Source organism: Protopterus annectens, chromosome 10.part0 (genome assembly GCF_019279795.1).
Source record: "Protopterus annectens isolate FY-2018-M chromosome 10.part0, PAN1.0, whole genome shotgun sequence".
NCBI lineage: Eukaryota > Metazoa > Chordata > Ceratodontiformes > Protopteridae > Protopterus > Protopterus annectens.
This window is the reverse complement of record NC_056744.1, coordinates 953,003,640-953,025,202: the sequence shown is the minus strand read 5'-3', so window position 1 is coordinate 953,025,202 and position 21,563 is coordinate 953,003,640. Positions and strand designations below refer to the sequence as shown.

General features: G+C 37.4%; 1 pseudogene; it reads right to left on the bottom strand.

Moving 5' to 3' along the window:
• Window positions 1-1,720: 1,720 nt before the first annotated feature.
• On the bottom strand, window positions 1,721-3,261 carry LOC122814223 (annotated as a pseudogene).
• Between the last annotated feature and the right edge of the window lie 18,302 nt (window positions 3,262-21,563).

Here is a 21,563-nt window from a genome sequence, read left to right as displayed (position 1 = left end):
AAAATCATTGAGAGCTATTTTCTAAACAAAATAAAACACTCATTAAAAACAAACAGCATGAGAAACAATACATTTTTTCCCTTTGAAACTCACATTTAGTGAAAATGCTTCTGGCAACCCATTAAACTACAAGATATATTCTTGGATTCATACTTAAATAGTATACAGTGAGGCACTAATTAGTTTCTCTGTGAAGGGTTTCAATGTGAAGGGTGTAGGAATCCAAAACACAAATATGTAACACATTTTTTTAACATTTGTTAACTGGGAAAGTCCAACTGGGACAGAGCCTATTTTAAGCACAGGTCCAGGGAGAAATGCTCCAGATGCATGTCTCTGGACTGTGGGGAAAAGTGGAGCACCCAGAGAAAGCCCACACAAATGCTGGGAGGGCATGTAGACTGCGCACAGAAGGTACCCCAGCTGAGAATCAAACTGGAGAACTGCTTGTAATTAGGCAATAGCGCTAACTGCTGCACCACTGCACTGCCTCATTGCACTTTTAGTCACATCAACACCATCACCAATTAAGTCACTTTCTAAATAATTTGGTGTTATGACATTTAGTTTCTGAAATTAAGATGATCTTATTAGAATAAATAAATATCAGAAGGTACTGAAACAGCTTTCTTGTTACACAATTGTAATGTGAACAGAAAATGCAGGGTATCAAACATCTAAATACTGACTGAACTGTTTCAGTGCAAAACTTCAATGCTTTCCCCATCACATTTAAGAATTGAGTATATCCAGATTGTAAAATAAATGTGCTACAATCTGCACCATGGCTAATCTGAAATGTAAAAACATATGTGGTTAATACCTGCATACTTGATCTTAATTACAAGGCTTCCTGATAACAGCCTACTATATTCTGCCCTCTCATATCCCACTTTGCACCATATCACCATTAACTGTTTTGCAAAGACTGTTTACTGTAGCAGAAGGGCCGCACTTTTTCTTTTTGTTTTAGTTCAGCACACGATAATTTCCTTCAATCTAGTAATCTTCAACAAATTATCATACTACAATTAATATCAGAATCTAGTAATCACAAAACATGTTAGTACTTTAAAGACAGCTTTAATATTAGACAGAATTTCAATGGCTTTCTTTTGAAAAATACATAATAAATTATTTATTCTTTAGCACAACAACAAATGACATGCTCAAGTATAGTACCAAAACACAAGAAGGGTAAAAATAATGTTAATGTCAATTAATTATTTCTGTCTCTAAAAAAAATTTGACCTAGTTAAAAAAATCCCATATATCATACTGAAGACAAAATTGAATTCTTGGCAATCTGGATCAATAGTACACTTTGGAAAAAAGCACGTAATACTCTTCATGATATTACAGTTTCTAAACAGGAGAACAAACATTTTACAGTGACAAACGCCTGTACAGTTTGTAGTTCCACATTGTGCAAAGAAAATTGCTGTGAAATCTTTGTAAAGAAAGTGTAATTCTATTGATATTTCTGTGCTTGGTATTTTTGTTAGTTACTCAGATAACCACTTCCTTGGGTGTAGTCGTTTGACTAAATTTCAGTTCTAAAAAATTATGACAGCATTGTAGATGAAGGATTTTGGTCCCTACAAAAGGCAGTCTGTGTATTGTTTATTCATGTAATGCTTGGATGAATGCAGAAAGCTGTTGGGGGGCTTAGATCATCAGAAGGAGCTGCACTTTTAATGGATGTGATACACACATATAGTTATCGATCAACAAAAGAAACTGATATGTATCATGTGCCACTGATTGTTAGAAGGCCTTCATGATAATGGGTCAGTCATCTAGGATGCATGAGGGTCAGACCCTTTCAAGAATCTGTAACAGAGCAGTTATACCTAGAAAATCGACAGCTTCCTGCCTCATAATCTGTGGCTGGTCTGTTCAGGATAATGTTGATAGTGAAAGTAGATGCATCATGATGTGGCCTGAGGAAAGGCTGCCCACCATGTTTATATCTCACTACAAAAGCTAAATCAAAGTCTGCCTTTCTGTAGTAACCTTTATACATTTACTCTGTAATTGGTGCAACATAATCCTATAGCATTTTCTTCTACCCTTTTTCATATCCAAATTGATTCGTGTGGATATCTATTGTTGGTACATTTTAATATCCACCCTGAATTCTGTTGTCCATATTGCTACCAGACGACCACTTCCCACAGTGTTCCATTTCTTCCACAAGTTGATCTCAAGCAGTGTCTGTGAAAAGTGAAAATCAGTACACATCTGGGCAAGGTGTTTCAATCAGTTTTCCTTCAAAGGCTTGTCTGTAGTTTGGATGAATAAACTTTTCCTTCCAGTCTTCTTGATTTTCAAAGATCTTTCACAGGTTATTATGCAGGAAGGCTATCTTTCAGCTGGCTGTGGAAAAGATGTGTCCAAACGTCACTCTGTTAGTTACATGCATAAATACACCCAAGTGTAGCCTATCTCAAAGGTCCAGATCTGTGGGATATAGTTTCCTAAGTAATTTAACTGTAGATTGATGGGTTCATTGCCACGGACAATACCTGTCAATGTATCAAAGTCTGCATTTCGTGCATGCGCTTGACCAGTTTCAAACTTCAGCACAACCTGAGCAACCGCTCCATTAAGGTTCTGGAATTCTGGAAAATTCAACATCTGTGATCCAAACTGATGCCAATCTTTTCCCTTTTCTCTGTGTCAAGGAAGATCTTAGTATAAAAAAACTGATCACTATCGCTCTCTGCTCCATCCCACTCAGACACGATCTGACTAACCAATAAATCCTTAGGAGCTCAGGAATCGTTTGCCATTCGTCACAGGTGGATATTTAGTCTGTAGGCATTGGTCTGGATAAATCAATGTCTCAGCTGAGAAAACTACATTGCATTTTGCTTGCTGGAACTTTTTCAGAATTTCTTTCGATCCTGAGGCAAATATAACATTATGGCTTTCTGTAAACAGGATAATCAAGTTCTCTTTATCTTCATACAGTTTTAAGGCTGATTTCAGAAGTCGAACTTTCTGTCTCCCACCTAGTGTTTTTGTTTCACTTTCACCCTTGCACATTTCTCCCCTTCCTAGCACCTTATTGCTGCAGTTGAAGAAATTTGCTGATCTGATAAAGCATCTGAAACCATTAGTCTCACGTGTTGCAGCATTCAAGACTAGCAGATTGTCTGTGAGTTCTTCTTGGGATGATGTACAGCTGCCATTCACAGAAAGAATTATGATTAACCCCACAACACCTAGTAGTTTGATGATGCTGGTGCCCTTCATATTGACTGTCCACTGTTCTGTCCTTCCCATCCATTCACAACAGTAACATTTGCTAAAAGCCTGTGGTGCCCCATTGGACAGAACTGTTCTTTTTCAAGAGCAGCCCAGGAAGACCATCTGGTGAAGTAGCTTCACAGATTCACATAGAAGACAAATGAAGACTGAGGGAATCAAACCATGTGCTACATGAATCAGCTGTTTAACAGCTAATACCCTTACTCATCTTTGTTATGCGCCAGACAAGCTGTTGTAGCCCAAACACACTGCATTTTATATTTTTTGCCTGAAAAATCAAGCTAAATTATACATGTATCCACAGTTATAACATTAACATTAAACTCACAGACTTCATGCTGTACAATTTATTCACAGCAGAATAATAAACACACTGTCAACATTTAACAGAACAAAGAAACCAAGGATCACATCCAAAGAGCGTGTTTGGTATAATATTGTTTCTAATGACTACAGTCAATTTCCTTCCTTTATACCATAAGTACTCTTGTTCATGGGAAGTTACTAGGAATGCATTCCAGGGGACCACTAAGAAGCATAGCCCTGATTTCCAGTTGTCCAAACGTACTGTCTGGTTAAGTGACTTCCTCAAGAAGAGGGCATATAATGCAAAATCAGATATGTTCTACAAAACTGGAGACCAATAAGAACATACTTGTCTAAATCACTTAAAAAATTAATAGAGCAGCACATTTTTTATAAACATGAATTTTATTTTTAAATGTATTCTTTGCTTACCGGGTCAGTTCCACTAGGCTAGTGGACTATTTTCAGGGAAGCTCTGAGGTGGTAATTATACTACAAGGGGAAATTTGACCAGAGCATCAAGAAATTTTCCCTACCCTTTTGAAGAGGTGCTGGGGGATATTTTACATCCACCCAAGCAGATGGGACCTAATTTAACATTTCATCCACAGGACAGCTAACTTAGGAGTGCAGTACCCCCCCCCCCCATGCTACACTGCAATCAATCAAATTGGAATGGGAATAGAACCCACACCCTCCTGCAGTAAAGTCAAGTGTGCTACCTGTTGCTCCACTGACCCTGACTATGAAACCCAGAACTATGAATTTCTATGACTGACATTAGCAAACTGCAATTTACAGTGATTAAGAGGGAAAAAAGTTAAGGAGGCCTGGCAGTTGGTTTGGTGGATTAAAGTTCTCATCTTCCAAAGTTTAGGTATTGATTCTGAATAAAGTAATTTAACTAGAAAGTGTTCCTAACTACACACACACACACACACACACACACACACACACACACACACACACACACACACACACACACACACACACAAACCTGAGTTCTGCAAATGCTTTGATATCAGTTGATTTCTGGCTGCTATTGCTCAGCTCATGAAGTTTCTCTACTACAAAACTTCCTGTGCAGATGTGCTTTCTTGTAGATTCTCTATAATCCAAACTAAATCTTCTGCACATTCTAACGATTCCAAGATGGTGGTTGTCTGAGAAGCACCCTCTCCATAAGGCTCTGTTACAATCTCAGTTAAACTCTACAATAGCCAGAATTCTGATCTATAAAAACCTTCTACAGAAGAGCAGAGTGTGTACAGACACTGGATTCATCTTTTTATATCTCCAAAATCCAAAAATACAGTATTTAAACTAATAATCTATCCTCCATCAGACAGCAGAACACATTTCCATGTGAAGATTAGAGGCCTGGTGACTTCAGCACCTAAGCAAGAGATAGCAACTGCACGAGGAAAAATCTAAGTAAGATCGAAATACCAAAATGCCCAAGGAAATAGACGGAATGGATACACAAACATCTAAGACAAAATTGTCAGCTATTGCATCCCCTGAAAAAGAAGTCACAACAAAAAGGCCGAAAACCATTAAGTTACAACAGGAACAGTTAAAAGATAGTCGTAAACAAAAGGCTGAATGCAACATAAACATGGAAGACCTGAAAAATGCCCTTCTACCATTACAAAATGCTGGTCAAGGATTCTCAGAGCAATTAAATACCTTCAGTAGTACAATTAACCAAATAGCTGCAAGAATGCACCTTGTGGAAGACAGATCTAAGTCCAATGAAATGGAAATTGCTAATGTAAAATCCGAACTTGTATCCAAAGACAAAGCTCTAACTGATCTTCAAGTAAAAATCTTGGATCTAGAGGCAAGAAGCATGAGAAACAATCTCATTATCAGAGGTCTGCCAGAAAAATATGAACAGAATCAGCTTCTTTCTACTCTTAAACAAATCTTCACATTATTACTACCGCCAAGTGACCCACCGACTGATTGCATAATGGAGAGGGCACATCGTGCACTATACAGAAATCAAAACACTACTTTACCTAGATCCATATACGTAAAGTTACTAAACTATTAAGATGTGCAAAGCATCCTTACTGCCTACAAAAAACAAAAACATTTCACTTGGAACACATATAAAATTTCAATCTCACAAGATTTCCCCCAAGAAATTAAAGAGAAGCGTCGCAAACTTTCCCCCTTCTGCGCAGATCTTATTAAGCGCAATATAAAATTTCAAATGCGATTCCAAAACACATTAATATTCCATCATAATGAAAAGAAATTCACCATGTCTTCATCTAAGGAAGCTCATCCCATCTTCCTTAAATGTTTTGGAAAAGCTCCGGAGGCATGAAAATAATGTTTTTCCCCAAATTTTTCTCAGCGGAGTGGATATCAAGCTTTCCAGTACCACGTATCTGCCCTTTCTTATGGTGAGTTTCTTCCAATTCAGATAATCTTCATATTTATATTGGCCTAAATTTCCATTAAATGCAGACCCTCAGGAATGAAATTGCAGAGTCAGAAGGTTCTGTGGGGCATACTCTTTGATACAACATCCAGTTCTACTAAATGATGGAACACTCGCATCACTCAGCATGACTTCCTACATGCCCAGCTTGACTGGGATACATCGTTCCTATCTACTACTACCAGTGAGCGATGCTAGTTGAGCCCAGTTGATCATCATAGCTGAGGAAAAATTACAAGGAAAGGAAAAAAAAAAAAAGAAGAAGAAAGATCGATGAGAGAATATCTGTTGTTCCGCAGTGGCTGTTTTGCCTAAGACGGGTTTAATTGTTGGTCTTCCTGCGATCTTAACATCCTGTATTATATCTGCTTCCCGGGTATCCTTCTAATGTTGTTCTATTTTGATCCAAGTAGGCACTCATTTGTTGTATATTTGAGAGCTAAGGTTGTTTACAATTATATATCTGACTGATGCTATTGTCATCCTGAAAGTGTTTTGAACTAGTGGTAAAAGCAGCTTAGATTGTATTAACAGTAGAGATCTGCTTTCTCTGTTATGTTTCCTAGTGGCCAAATATTTGCATTAAAGGAAGTGACCCTCATGATAGATTTTTCATTACTGTTGGCAGCTTGTTCATTATGGCAAGATGATGCTAGGAGCTGGATAGGAACTCGAAGGGCTCTATAATCCTACTAGGTTTCCCCTTTCATGCAAAAGTATAACTTATAGAAATTTAAAAATGTAGAGCCCATTCATTGACTGAGCTGCTTTCTGCTCCTTTGATAGTGGATCAGAGATTGCTTGCTAAGAGATATAAAAGTGTGGCCGAAATTATATGCTTTGAAGCCTCTTCCATCCATGCATATTGGCAATCATCTAAACACTAACGCTGCCATCCACCTTTTCTCCAGACTGTACAAGCTTATGTCTCGGTTTTCAAACAACTGAAATATTTATTATTGATATTGTTTCCTAATGATCTCAATTGGCAACTTAATTTTAAATATACACAAGGGTTTTTGAAATATATCTTGAGTGTAGTACAATTTATATATTGTTTTCTATGGGACAGAATTGCAGATCAGTATTCAAATCTAAATTTGGAAAAGGGTTGCTCTAACATAAATTTCAGCTTTTTTTTTTTTTTCATCCTCTTCTGTTATTGACGGGGACAGCACCAATGGGGGTCCTAGCCATAGGTTAGCACTGAAAACAGCAACGTAAGCAGAACTAATTTGGATAGTACAACATTCAAATTCAGGGGCGCCATCACCTTATGCTCTTTAAAGTGCATGTCTTCACCACATGTGCCATCTAGTGGTATATTCTTAACCTGTAAGGAAATAAGGCAACCTAGGAATATACAAACAAGACCTTCCAATATAACTGTAATTCCAGTTCAGGACTATTTGGTGTACAATAGGATAGATTTTGAAAACTAATTCTAAATGCATCTAACTTTCGCAGCATTTTTATATAATAAGATGATGGTTTACTACTGAAATATTCCTGTATATCCTTTTTTATGTAATAGAGTGGTCTTGGCAGTCTGTCAGGACTTCTATGAAATCAGAATGTGTTCTTGCTCTTTCCAAAGAAATTGTTGTATTACTATCTACTAGTCCTTCATGGAATTTTTTGTAAGGTACTAGGTTCTCTTGGAAATTATTATAGATAGTTTGCTAAATGTATACTCATTGGAATATTATTTATCATGCATTTGAATATGGTATGTACTCTGCTGCATGCTCTTTGAAACTGATGACTAATGGTCTAAAGCCTGACAATAATGGGGACACCAACCTTTTATTGTCTTGATGTGAAAGATGAATGTATTCGTTCAAGGCATTCTAGCCTAATATCTTTCTACACTGTATCTACATTGTAATGTTTATCGACCTGTTATTACCATTTCAGTTTAATATATTGTTAACTGCTTGAAGGGGGCAATTTTAGACATACTATTGATCATATTTTGGTCAGTATAAATATTTAATGCAAGGGATTAGACAATTAGACAAATTAGGCAAAGGACAGATACTTGCCTCTTGTTTTAGCGTATTATACGAGAGGGACAAAATCTCTGAACGTCTTCAGCACTAACATGCTTTCTATGCATGCGAGTAGTTTGTGACTACATTTTCCCTTATAGGGATTTACTGTTGTTCCCTTATAGATACTAGACGCAATGTATTTTTGGTTAACGAGGTAAATTAAACCTTGGTTTGAGAATTATTCATGACCTGCTGTGGTATTTTTCTCAACATAAATTGTTTATTGCTGTTGATAATGTAAACTTACGTTATGTATTTCAATAGATAACTTTTATGAGGATACCTTCATATAGTGATTTTACCCTGCACAAGCTTAATGGAGTTTGCTTTGGAAATGATTTAATTTTAGATGTCTAGAGAATCACATTTAATTTAATCATACCCAGTTGTAGACTATAGGTGGTAACACATGTCTTGGGAAATTTTGATAATATCTGCTTGTAAATTTTTTCCTATATTCTCTAGGTTACCCGCAAGATATTGACTATGTATCTTTTGTTAATATAAGAATTGCCTTACTATGGGTGCCTATGTGCAGGTTTATATTTAGTTTTCTGCTCATTACACAATATATCAACGAACGCCAGTTCCTTCAGTGTCTTGGGAACCTGTTCTCCAACCAGCAATAGCAGAAATCTGGAAAATCTTTACAGAACGCCAGGCAACCAAAAAGCAATAACAATCTGTTTTATTAACATCCAAGTTAATTTTAGAATCAATACATTTTGTTAAGTAAGCATTATCTAATTTAATACTATTAATAGTGTACAATGTCTTACCCAGGGAGTAAATGATGTCCTAAAGAGTCCCCTTGGGTAAAATGGGACCATCCATCTCATTTTTAGTATTCCTATTGTCAAAGGTACAATTATTATCCAAAAACTTTTTTAATAAGTCATTTGAATTTCCACAACTTTTGAGACTAGGAGCCTGTGTATCCGGTCTGATAATAGTCCCATTAGTACTAAAAACTCCACTATTAATGTTAGTATATGTCAATTTAGGTTTCATTCTCTTGGGTTTGGCACCCACTCATTTAGCCTCTTCTTTCATATCTCCAAACAAAAAGTCAAAAGTAAAGTCGGAAATACCCAACCTGCTACTGTTGCGCTGCTCAGTAGTCTGGAGAGTGGTTGGGAGATCTATCGGTTTAATACTGGTTCCCTGTCCATTAGGGATTCCTGTAGAATGAATAGTGTAGTTAGTTATTTCATGAGTATCGTCCATACTGTCGTTTAACACTCCAGTAGTAGGTTGGGTATTTCCGACTTTACTTTCGACTTTTCGTTTGGAGATACGGAAGAAGAGGCTAAACGAATGGGTGCCAAACCCAAGAGAATGAAACCTAAATTGACGTATACTAACATTAATAGTGGAGTTTTTAGTATTAATGGGACTATTATCAGACCAGATACACAGGCTCCTAGTCTCAAAGGTTGTGGACATTCAAATGACTTATTAAAAAAGTTTTTGGATAATAATTGTATCTTTGACAATAGGAATACTAAAAATGAGATGGATGGTCCCATTTTACCCAAGGGAACTCTTAAGGACATCATTTACTCCTTGTGCAAGACATTCTACACTATTAATAGTATTAAATTAGATAATGCTTACTTAACAAAATGTATTGATTCTAAAATTAACTTGGATGTTAACTTGGATGTTAATAATACAGATTTTTATTCCTTTTTGGTTGCCTGGCGTTCTGTAAAGATTTTCAGGATTTCTACTATTGCTGGTTGGAGAACAGGTTCCCAAGACACTGAAGGAACTGGCGTTCATTGATTTTGTTCTTTGGTAATTTTGTTTCATTACACAATATATGGTGAATGTAAAAATCGAGATTAGGGAATATTGATATGAGCCTAAAAGGCTAATCTAAGTTATGTACCTTTGTGTTTTGATCATACTTAATTTTACAATACTATACTCTAATATGCAAGTGTATAAAATACTTTCCTTATATACTTCTCTCTTAAAGTTTACCCTCCAGATTTGTTTTTTTCTTCTAGTTAAGAGCCAAATGGATTTGTTAAGCAGGGTTCTTGATGACGTCATATGGAATAGTTGTATTGTTGTACATAGTATGTAAATATGGTTATTTTTATTATGTTAACCCATTAACATGTTTAAGGTTATGCTTAACTTCATTTTCTGTTCTTTTTTCTCTCTCAAAAGCAGGGGATAAATGGGTAGGCACAGGGCTAATTTTGAGAGGGTACAGTACTGCTTTTTTTATTTGATTCTACATGCTTACTTAACTCTAATATAATCTGTGAACCACACATCGACTATCCCCCTTGCCATTTGTTATATACTTATTACCAGATTAGTTAGAAACTATCTTAAATATGGATAAAGAGTGTAAACTTATTTCTTGGAATGTTCGAGGGCTTCAGGACAAAAATAAGAGAAATCTTTTATTGCACCTTCTTTTTAAATCAGAAGCTGATATCTCCTTTATTCAAGAATCACATATGGTAGACGATGACTGGATAAATGAGAAGAAAAGAAAATGGATAAAAGACATTATTCCAGCAGGAAACAATTAAACTCCAAAGGGGTGGCAATTATTATTAAATCCTCATTTGAACACAATATTATTGACAAAGGTACAGACAAAGAGGGAAGATGGTGTTACTTCACGTGTCTGATCCCACCATTGAACAAACGATTAGTGTTCCTAAACCTTTATGGTCCATGCTCAGGTCAACAACAATTTATACCAAAAATTTATAATATTCTATTAAATTTCCTAAATCACTATTTCATCCAAGGGGGAGATTGGAATGCAGTAATTGATCCTAGTATTGATAGAGCTAAGAAAAATAAACTATACAACTCACAAGTCTTCCTTGCCCTGTTAGACCTTATATCTGACTTTGGACTTGTTGACCCTATATCCTTTGGTGATGAATCTCAAAACAGCAAAGATTACACATATTTCTCCAGGTGCCATAACTCTTGGTCATGTATAGATTTCTTTCTAATATCAGAAATACTAACAAACTGGAAACTAAAGTACAGAAGTGAACCAAGATTTTTTTTGGACCACTCAAAAATCACCCTAAGGATAAGTTTTACTCAACAGCCCCTTGTATATCATAACGGATGTAATTGGTCTCTTAATAACAATATTTTACTTAACCCAACTGTAAAACTAGAGATAGTTCAAGCCCTATTAGTTCTTACCAATGATCCTCGGGACTCTAATATCCCATTTGACATTCAATGAGCAGCGTGCAAAGCTACACTAAGAGGAATATTTATTAAAAAATCTTCATACCTTAAAAAAAAAAAGAAAAGAAGAAGAAAACCATTTCATGTACGAAATCAGAGAGCTATAGGAGAAAATTCAACTGAATCATTCCTCTTTAATAGAACATGAGATGATAGGTCAGCAAAGAGACTTATTAAAACTCCATCAATCAAATTACTTCCTGCAAGAAATAAGGTTTGTTACTAAATATTCCGAATGGTTACAAACCCCCTCTAAGGCATTAGCTAGACTAACTGATAACAAACAGTCCCCGCCCAGGATAGCTCTGATTAAATACCAAGGTATGCTCTACAAATCGGATGCCCAAGTTATAAACTTATTTTTACCAAATATACTAAGGAAAATATGCTAGCTATGAACACCAAATTTCAACTTCAGTAATAAATGACTACCATAACAACATCACATTCCCAAAGCTAAATGAAGAACAGAAAGGAATATTATCTGCCCCATTGAGTCAAATAGAAATATTAGAAGCCATTAAAAGTCTTAAGTCAGGGAAAGCTCCAGGCCCAGATGGACATTACCCTGATTTTTAAAGAGGCCCTAGCTCCCATTTTACTTAAGCTATTTAATAGTATATCTATTTATGGAGTTTCAGACCTCTATATCAATCACTCTAAGACCATTCTAATCCCCAAAAATAACTTAGACAAATTGAATTCTAAGAATTACAGGACAATTTCATTAATGAACATTGATATAAAAATGTTATCATCCGTATTAGCCGAAAGACTTAAAAAGGTGATCCCCTTCCTTATTTCTGAAGAGCAAGCAGGTTTCATGTCCAACAGACACACATGGGATAACACTTTAACAATGGAATCTATGATCAATCTTACCAAGAAGGACATAAATCCTAGATATGCCATTATTTTGGATGCATTGAAAGCATTTGATAGGGTTGATTGGAACTTCTTAAACACAGTGCTACCCCACTATGACATACCCATCGAATGCATTAATATTATCAAATCTTTAAACAACAGCTCTTATATGTGCATATATATAAATAAAAAAATTGTCGCAACCAATAAAAATCTCAAATGGAACCAGGCAAGGATGTCCCCTCTCTCCCCTTCTCTTTAACTTATACTTAGAGCCATTCTTCTTATCCCTAAAACAAAAAACATACCATTCAATTCCCAAGATTCTAGCTACCAAAGTTACTCTGACTGCATTTACGGATGACCTGAACCTTTATTTTGAACACCCCTTAACATATACCAAAAAATAATAACCATATCGAATACATTTGCACATATATCTGACTACCAAGTTAACCAAGACAAATCCAGTATTTTCCCGATTAACCCACAAGCACATAGAGAATACCTTCTCCCAGATTCTCCCTTCCATATTGAATACTCGTGCAAATATTTAGGGGTTTGGTACAAACATTCCTCACCTTCTATATTACACTCTAACCTAACAAAAATATGGACAGCACTATCACAAGACATGTCCAGATGCAGCAATTGAAACTTCTTATGCTATCCAAAACCTCAATTATTAAGATGAACATTCTCCTTAAAATTCTCTATCACTTTCATGTATCTCTATCCTTTATCCCCAATATATTCTTTTCTAAAATCCATAAAGCTTTTGCTAAGTTCATCTGGTATCCAAAGTCAGTAAGGATGTCTTATCAAAGATTTACCCTCCCGAAAGATAGAGGAGGTCTTGGATTGACAGTCCTACAATTGTATTATAGAGTTCTACACGCTAGCAGCCTAATTAAAATTGCTAACTACAGGCCCGACAATCAAGCACGGACCCCCCCTTTGGATAAAAATATGGTTTAACCATACCCTAAGAAATGGCTACAACCCCAAAGCTCTTCCCTTCATAGACACGTGTTATTAGAAAATTAAAGCTGCATCATATATTAAAAGAAAAAATCAAATCATTTTGTGGACTACTTAAATCCCTGAATCTGGAGAAAGCATTCATGCTACTGCAGCCTATACACTTAAACCCTAATCTCCAGTTGAATAGGAACATGATTAACTTAAATGACTACCTGCTAATCAAAGAATACACTGTATGGGATATTCACAAACATAGAGAGCTATCACTTACAAATCTATGGGAAGTTTGAAGTTTATCTAAAAAATATACCTTAATCCTGTGACAATTAAGGGAACTTATTGCCATTCTCCCTTTTGATTTAAACATAGATGGTCCAGCTCTAAATATGGTCTCTAAATTAATAGAAATGTTAACCAGTTATAAGATCATGGTATCCCTTGACTATAGACCGATTAGTACAATCCTACACCAAGATAAAGTAGTATTTGCAAACTACTGGAATCAGCATGGTCTGAATTTTTCTAAGGAACAGAAATTGTCAGCCATTAAAACTACTCTCTCTTTCTCCCCTTTTTAAAAAACGTATTTATACACAATATATGATTACCAATAACTTATACACCTGTCCACCTAAATAAATTTAATCTGAATGTATCAACTGTTTGCCCATGTTGCTCTTACCCCCAAAGCAGACATCCTACACTTAATTTGGTTTTGTAGATACTCGCATAGTATTTGGTGTTCTCTTAAGGTGAGACTTCAAAAAACGGGATACCATCAATCAACCCTTTCCTGGGAAATGGCAGGGCTACATATCACAGATATTAATATCCCAAGGTTAAAATATCACATTTTAATCACTCTTTGTCTACTTGCCAAACTCTACATTACCAAAAATTGGCTGGATCATACTAAATAGTCATGGATGGGTTTCAGGAACATGGCGATTAAATATATTACCTCGCAAAAACTGTTATTAACTAGTCCCCAGAAACGTATTTACTTTTAAAAGTTCTGGAATACCTTATTTGAAGTGTTATCTGATAATTAACATACTACTTAACTCTGAGGATTCAGACTTAAATGCTGCTACCTTATGGTTGCTTCTTTCCTTTTTTTTTTTCTTCTCTTCTCTCCCATTACACTGCCCAGTTGTTGTGTGGCTCAGATGTCAAATAATCTCCCTTAATACGATTGCTTCTTCAGATACTACATAAATGATTATACCTTGTGTACAGATGTAATGTTGATCTGCTCACTCATGTGTATACTATTTCTGTTAATCCAGATGTATATCCACATGCAGCACTGTTGTATATAGATTGTATATATATATATATATATATATATATATATATATATATATATATATATATATATATATATATCTTGTATTCATCTACTACCTTGTAACTGAATGACACTCATATTCTGCAAGTGTTTTGTGAAGATGTTATATTGAAAATAAATTAAAGTTCTATTTGAAAAAAAAAATCTTCTGCACATTCTGGACTCCAGGAAGTACAGTTATTCCTGTCTTGTTGTTTAAATTTGGAGGTTTTTGCAGTTGCCCGCCCCCACAATACAGCTATTACTGTCTTGTTGTTTAAATTTGGAGGTTTTTGCAGTTGCCCGCCCCCACTGTAGATTTGATCTGGGACACTCCCCCCATTCCCATCTCTTTACCTCATTCTACCTAATAGACTCCTTCTGCATTGTTTTTAGTCATTTTAAATTTAATTGCATTTTTTTAAACTGGTCTAACATTGCTACATACTCAAGTGTGCTAGCTTGCACTGCATTTGAGTTGTTATGACTGCTGTTTTAGCTACTTTTCTGTATATATATATATATATATATATATATATATATATATATATATATATATATTTATATAAATACCTTTCCTATAACTAGTGTAGTCCAGATTCAGATTTGCTTTATCCAAGACTGTATGTAAGCTTCAGAGCCCCCCCCCCAAGCTTTCTGTGCTGGAGGGAAGCCTAGCTTATCAGTGGGAGTGGTAAGCACTAGGTAACCTATCTACCACATAAGGAGTGGTTCTGACCCAGAAATTGTAGTTATTGGCCGTTTGGGCTGTTTTTCCATCTCTCTCAACTTTCTGATTTAAAAGCCCACATTTGCACTTATTTCCCCCCTTTCTTGTAACTAGTTTAGTCCAGATACAGATTCTTACTTTTAACACTTGAATTTGCTTATTCGTGATCAGCACTTGTTCAGAACTTGTAAGCACTAAATAACCTACTAATTACTACAGCACTCAACCTTCCTCATTACCTAGAGGAAAACAGTTTTGGTACTTACTTTCCTCACTTGCTTAGAGAAAAACAGCTCTTATACTCACTTTCTTCAATTATCTAGAGGAAAATAGTTTTTTTATTCAGGCATGTCCAAGGGTCAGCTCCCAGTGTTCTCTCCTGTCTATCTGATGAATCTGGGCATCTTGGGGCAATGTAGAAATTGCCTCATGTACACAGACAATCCTCTGCTCCTACCACCCAACACTACAACCTGTGAGAGATGCACTTATCTAGCCAAACTGGAGGTAAAGCTCTCTCCAATCAAGACTGAATTTGACAGTCAAGAGGAGAAGGTAAACACTTGTACCACACCACACTCATCACATAGTCTCACTAAGTCTACACCACCAAAATCCACACATAGAAACACAAAAACATTTGCGGAGGCTCTCAATAATAATCTGCTCAAGCAACAGAGACCTCCAAACCAGAAATACAAGCAACCTCCACCCCCCAACTCAACACAAATGACACATAGCGCAGACTCAGTGTGCCACTCAACCACAGCCAATAAGGCAAAACAATGTACCCAGCACACTAGTCATAGGCGACTCTATAGTCAGGCACACCGATGTCCCACTCACCAGGCTAAACAAGGAGAAGGTTACTGTCAGCTGCCTGTCAGGTGCCAGGATCCGCCACATAACCCACGCACTCAGGTCACTCCACAACAAGTGCAAATATGACTCTGTCATTGTCCATGTTGGTGTGAACGATCTGAGACATACCTCCCTGGACTACATGAAAAGAGACATGGAAGAGCTCTCCAGTCTTGTAGCCCAGGCAGGTATGACCATAGCCCTGAGTAGCATTCTGCCATCACCCAGAATGATGCCGCAGTACAAGGACAAAATGATTGACTTCAACAATTGGCTAAGCTCCTGGTGCCATTCTAAAGGGATCCAGTATCTGTCTGCCTGGGATGACATGGTCGACAGACCACGATGCTTTGCAAGAGATGGCCTGCACGTGTCACCCCTAGGATTCCGGATACTGGTTAAGGTTCTTGCCACCGCTATAGTGCATTTTTTAGGCAAGGTTCAAATGACAAATTCACCACTGTAATAGGAACAGGCAAGCAAAAACTGAAGGTGATGCTACTCAATGCTAGAAGCCTAAATCTCAAAATGCATTCACTCGAGGCACTCCTTAAAATGGAGAACATCGATATCTGTGCAGTGACTGAGACCTGGTTCAAGGCTCCAGAGAGCACCCCTGCACTACCAGGCTATAACTCAAACCACACTTTTCGGCCATGTAACCTGGACCGGAACACCAAAGGTGGAGGTGTGTCCATATTCATTAAGGATATCCACACCTCCAGGCTAGTTGCTCAGCATAATGCAGCCAAGGTTATTCCAGTGCAACTAACTCTGGGCAAAACTGCAATCCAATTTGTAGCTTGCTACAGATCACCCACCATGCCCCAGGATTCCCAATCCTCTTTTCTTGATGTACTGGAAAATATTAGGGTTCAACCAAACACCCTAATAATGGATGATTTCAACTACCCCACCATTAACTGGGAAAACTACTCATGTACCAACTTCTTTGCTCAACGCTTTCTGGAATTCATAAACTCCAATGCCCTGGATCAACTTATCCACACCCCCACCAGGGGCAACAATATCCTAGATCTAGTCATTACCAATATGAGTGACCGTTGCTCCACACCTGAAGTCCACGCCTCATTGGTCCAATCTGACCATAAGCTAATTACCCAAGATATCCACATCCTGCCTCCACCCCCCATTAAGGAAACCATGGTAAAAAAAATTTCTCCAAAGCCAACTTCATGCTTCTTAAGACAGAAGTGGTGAACTTCATAACACCCATGCAGATGGACAATACAGTTACAACTACTGAATCCTACACAATTGCACTTTATAAGCACTTACATGAGTGCATGGATCATGCTATCCCAAACAGAACCAAGATGCTATCCTCCAAAAAAGGAAGCCAATCTGGTGGTCCCCTGCCATAAACAAACTGTACAACAGAAGGAAGAAACTCTTGCAAAAGAGAGTAAAATCCCATGAGTGGAGTAACTCCCTGGTCAGCCTCAGTAAGAAGCTGCTATCCCTGATAAAATCCTCCAAAGCTAGTTACGAAAACAAAATCGCCACTGATTCTAAAGCCAACCACAAAGCATTCTATAGCTACGTCAAGAATCTCAATGGCAACACTCAGATCTGCTCTGAGTTACAGCACAATGGCACTTAATATACAGACCCAACTGATATTGCCAACATCCTGGCAGATAGGTTCAGTGTTAACTTTACCCCCCTCTCACCCCCTAAAGAGCCCATCTCTATACCGGAAGAATGCAAAGTTCCTGTAATCACGGCTGCACAGGTAAAAAACACACTCTCCAAAGCCAAGAACACAGCATCCATGGGAGCAGACAACATCCCAGGCTGCGTTCTACACGAACTACAAAACTAACTGGCACCCCACCTAAGTACCATGTTCAATCATAGCCTCACCTCAGACTTTGTGCCTGCTGAATGGCGCACAGCAACGGTTATCCCATTCCACAAGGGGGGAGCCACCATGGACCCCGGGAACTACCGCCCCATTAGCCTGATGAGCCTGGTCTGCAAGGCCATGGAACATATCATCATGGAACTTATAAACAAAGACATTGGTAATCTCCAAACTCTGGATTCCACCCAGTTCGGGTTTGTAAAAGGCAGATCATGTCTCCTAAACCTGATAGACTTCTTTGAAGCAGTCACCAAAGCTGTAGACAAGGGTAAGGTGGTTCACACAGCCTATCTATATCTTGCCAAGGCTTTTGACATCATCCCCCACTCTGGAATTATAGATAAACTCACTAAACTAGGTATTAATCCCTATGTCACAAGATGGGTTGCCAACTGGCTCACTGAAAGAACCCACACTGTGAAAGTAGCAGACTCCAAATCCGACTTCAGACCAGTGACAAGTGGAGTACCACAGTGTTCAGTCCTGGGTCCTCTCCTGTTTTGTATCTACTTCTCTGAAGTACAGGCTAACACAGAAGGTCTTTGGCTAATGAAGTTTGCAGATGACTGCAAACTAGGAGCCATAATCGAAACTCCTAACGATGTGGACATCCTACAAAACGGCCTCACTGAGACAGATGCCTGGCGTCAAAGCCATGGCCTCAAGCTCAATGCCAAAAAGTGCATTGTCATCCCCTTTGGTAAAAACTCTGTACCCATGAACTACAACATAGGTGGCAGTATACTTAACAGCAAAAGTGTGATAAGAGACCTTGGGACACAGGTGGACAGTAGTCTCTCCTTTGAGAATCACATTGCCACAGTAGTCAGGAAATCCTTCTTCGTGGCACACCTCATCACAAAAGGTTTCTCATCCAGAAAAAAAGAGGTCATTGTTCCCCTCTACTCATCACTCATTAGACCCATTATAGAGTACAACGCCCCTTTTGGTATGTACCTCACAAGACATCTACAACAACTGGAAAGGCCGCAGAAATACCTCACAAAGAGGATTACCGGCCTCAAACAGATGCCCAACACAGACCATCTCAAAAAACTCCAGCTTTACTCCATCGCATATCACCTACTCAGAGGTGATCTCTGCCTAACATACAAAGCTATGTCAAACCCAGAGCTGTTGGACATGCTCCACTTAAAGAAATCCCAATCCCTCCAAGCTACAAGCTCTAGAGACCTAAACCTTGTCACCACAATAAACAGAACATGCCGGAGGGATAGATTCCTGTCCCAGAGACTTCTCATACTCTGTAATAAACTACCTATCTATATCAAACAAAGCTCCTCATTAGCACTCTTCAAGAAAAATCTTGATGATTGGATAGGAAATAGGAAATTCACCCCGAGGATCACCTCTGTGGCTCTGCTCGACAGTGGCACAGGAAAATAATTTTCTTGGGTGGCAAAAGCTAGGGTACCATTTTGGCTGGGCTTGTATAGGCCCCAGGGCCGATAGCCTAGTACCTACCTATGAACCTATGAACAACACGAGCTATACCTGGGGATCAGCCAGCAAGCACATTCCTATGCTAGGTCTCATTCTGTGTGTACATGCTGTAGTTATCTCATACTTTTTAAAGCAGACAAAGCATTTATTTCTTATTTTAAAGTGGAGGCATTTTTTTTAAGCCAAGCTAGACCCCCAAAATAGCCCCAGGCCCTAGGAAGCTGCCTAGGTCACCTAGTGCTGGATCCATCTCTGGCAGTCTGTTTAACATTTCTGGTTGCAAAGCAGTAAAAACAGGAAAATGTACATCACATTTTAATAGCAGATTTTAGCACTTCCACAGACTCCCACTTGCAAAGTGTTTTATGTACAACATCTATAGAACTTTGTTTGTCTAAGAGGTGCAGTTCATAAGAGACTGTGTAAAACAAAGAACAAAAAATCTTTACTATAAGTGAACAAATCATTTTTCCATTTTCATGGGCATTAAGTCATGTGCTCTTTTAACACTTTGACCTAAGTATATTGCCAGAGAGGTGCAGAATGTTGATGGTTCATACTAGATCTACAGAGATGTCATACTGCTTTGAACTCTAAAAAAGTAAACAGCTATAGCCAGAAAGGAGAAACTGTCTAAGTCAGACATTCTTTTAATTCAAAACATCTTTTGCAGTCTTTATATTGGCTTAAACACTGGTGCATAGTTGCAAATTATTAAGAGCTGCATACTAGACTGATTTATTAACTATACGGTGCAGGTGAGAAATGCTGAGTTAAGAATTCAAAAAAATGCAGTTTTTTTGTAAATTTCATCTGAGGTTTACCAGATGATAAAGGTTTACTCATGTTTTACTATGTTAAACAAATGTCCTCTGAAATGAAGCAGTCACTAATGATTTTTCAGTTCACCAACCATTTGTCTGAACACCTTAGTAATTATAAACATACGCCATTATTTGTATGTATTTTATAGTTTCAAAAGTAGATATTACTAGATTTACGTATTATTTGAAGATAATAGTGAAATGGGTTCATAATGTGAATCAAGTTTGTAAAAAAAGACATACGGAAATTATATTTCTGACAATAAATAACTATGTTTGTAGGACCCAAATGGAAAGCCTGCATTAATAAAGATATTATTCCAATGTCTGTCAGCTAATCAATGTAATATGGAGGAATGTCTATAATATCATTATTAAAAGAAGCACTGCTCAGAAAACCACTGTCTACCACATGCTTGATTCTTTAACTTTGATCACTAAGCATGTTGTGTATTCAGAATACTTAAGCATTCATTCTGATGTCACATCATTTTCATTTCTCTATAAATGTACACCCATTCCATAATCTCAAGAATATGTTATTAATATAAAAAATATTATTCATATCTTCTGCATTTGATTTTCCTTTGGGCAACAGAAAGTGATGACTTTTCAAACTTTCAATCCAAAAAGACATTGCTTTTGTTAAGAACAGACAGTTGTTTATGTGTCAGAGTAGCTGTGAACGTGTTGAACCATGACATTCCATCCATGTTGACCTTTCACCTTATTTCAGTAATGTGTAAGTACAAGTTTCACACTCTGTGCTTTCTAAGGCAGAAAGTCTGTCAAATTGTTTAACATTTCATAAGTGTTCATTGCATTCTTTTATTTTATATCATTCTTGTATATTGTATTAATATGTATCGTATAAAGATATTACAGATAATTACAGTTGCCATTAGAGGTTACTGCCCTTAGGAAGGCCTTCATATGAGAAGAAAGGAAGTGCAATTTACCTGTGGGATACATGTGCCTTGTTCAGCAACACGTACACTGATATTTGTACATGCATATCTTTTTTTCTTTTTATATTCGGTTCTTTCAGTGTGTGGTGAATGGGCTACTATGAATTTATCAAGGCTTAATTGACATTCAAGCAGAAGCCATTAGGGTAAATGAATACGCAGGTGACACTGCAGGTCACTAAGTCTTAAATTGGTAAAGGGTATTTCATTGAAAAATGGTGGCCACAGATTTTATAGTCTGAATCCATTATCAGTCATGGTAAGATGTGATGATTGCTTGTGCCATGGTGTAGAGGGATAAAAAGCCTTACTA